Genomic DNA, 2201 nt, shown 5'->3' with positions numbered 1-2201 from the left:
GTACAGTAACAAAGTATTTGTACTTAATTACTTTACAACTCTGACAAAACCTTACTAAACACATAATACTTGAATCAGATACTATATTTACAATTTTTTACTGTTGCTCTAAAAATTACAGTGGCATCCAGTTATGTTTTTTGCAACACATCACATCTTCAGAGCAAAAACTTGTAAACAGGAGCCCTTGAGAAACAGAGTGAAAATATCATCAGGCGCGGTGGGCATGTCTGGATTAGCTGCAGCCATATGAATTACAAAAGGCAACTAATAGCCCTCAGGTTGCTAAGCAGAAGGAGGGGGTTTGTCCTCAGGATCTCTAAATTTCAGTCTCTTATCCCAATAACTGTGTTTCCATCAAGGCTTTTTGATGCACATTTAGAAGTATCACATTAAAAATGTGACAAAAAGTCGGATGGAAACAGCAAAATTCAAAAAAAAAAAATACTCAGTTCGCTAAAAAGTTTTTACGCTCGCTTGAGGTGGTTTTTGGATGATTCGCAAAGTAGTTAATGCGCAAAACGGGAGATGGAAACACGTTTGCCGAATAAATTCTGATGTAGCGCATATTTACCTCTCGTGACGTTCAGCTGTTTCCGCTTTCCTGCCTTGTCCCGGCGTAGTTGCATGTGCCTTTCTGCTGCGTAGTTTAACATTGCGTTTATTTCCCTTCGTCTCCTGGCAGCGTTAAACATAGCCCGTACTAGCTGAATAGATAGAATAACTTGCCCAATAGCAAGGCATTCACGAAAAAAATTGCTCCATTGTCCCAAGATGATTAGCCTCAGCTAGTTATCAATTTTCACTTCCTGTTTAATACCGCAAAGCTTGTCGCCGACGTCTTGACGTAATCACGCATTGCGTAGCCTCGTCTGACGTAATCACGCGTTGCGCAGCCTCGTCTGACGTAATCACGCATTGCGTAGCCTCGTCTGACGTAATCACGCGTTGCGTAGCCTCGTCTGACGTAATCACGCGTTGCGTAGCCTCGTCTGACGTAATCACGCGTTGCGTAGCCTCGTCTGAAGTAATCACGCGTTGCGTAGCCTCGTCTGACGTAATCACGTGTTGCGTAGCCTCGTCTGACGTGACGTAATCATGCGTTGCGTAGCCTCGTCTGACATAATCACGCCTTGTGTAGCCTCGTTTATTCGCATCTAGTCGAGAGGAAAACTAGATGGAAACAGTCTAGATTCAAATATTTATTTATTTATTTATTTTGTAAATTTTGAAAAGTTCGATAAAAATTCACTATACAACTAGATGGAAACACGACTATTGAGTCCCGTTAAGGACTGTCGTCCACCACACGAATCTTAAAGGTCAAACCTAAAGTCATTGACATGTTTAGGTTTGCTAATGCCAGCTCTGCAGACCATCTTCAAATGGGATGACTACAAAAATTAATTGCTTGCTGACAGAATTATAACATTTTGAAAGATTTGTTAAAATTTGTTCATGGTTTTATGAAATATTTTTGCTAACAGACAAACAAATACAAAGACAAACGTAAAGACATCACCCTCAGCAGTGGACAGTTGAAACAAAGAGGTATTTATCTTTGTCATGCAGCTGTACCTATGAACAATACGTCTGAAACTGAAATCAGGGAATTCAAAGTTAATTTCAGTTTCACACACAGTGAAACAGGCCTGAGCAGATATAGTCAGAATTAACAGGACCTGGACAAAAACAACAACATATGGCCTTAATTCTGACCAAGCCTCTGCAGCAGTGGTTCCCAACCCTGGTCCTCAAGGACCCCTATCCAGCATGTTTGACTTGTTTCCCTGCTATTCATCAGGTCTTCAGAAGATTGTTAATCACTCATTCATTCAAACCAGGTGTGTCAAATCAGGGAAACATCTAAACATGCAGGAAATGAGTCCTTGAGGATCAGGGTTGAGAATCACTTCTTTAATACATGTTATCTGATTTATTATTTACTAATAAATGGTAAAGAATAAATGGCTTCCAGAGGCAACACTAAAAAACATAAAATTAAGTCATTATTCTATTTCGAAAATGTCTCATCAAGCTCAGAGAAGCTCTTGAGGAGTTTGTTGGTCAACATTTAAAGCAGTGATTTTTAGATGTTTCCCTGATTTRAYRCACCTGGTTTGAATGAATGAGTGATTAACAATCTTCTGAAGACCTGCTGAAGAGCAGGGAAACAAGTCAAACATGCTGTTTAGGGGTAC

Source organism: Austrofundulus limnaeus, unplaced genomic scaffold (genome assembly GCF_001266775.1).
Source record: "Austrofundulus limnaeus strain Quisiro unplaced genomic scaffold, Austrofundulus_limnaeus-1.0 Scaffold923, whole genome shotgun sequence".
Lineage (NCBI taxonomy): Eukaryota > Metazoa > Chordata > Actinopteri > Cyprinodontiformes > Rivulidae > Austrofundulus > Austrofundulus limnaeus.
Note: the sequence above shows the minus strand (reverse complement) of the source record.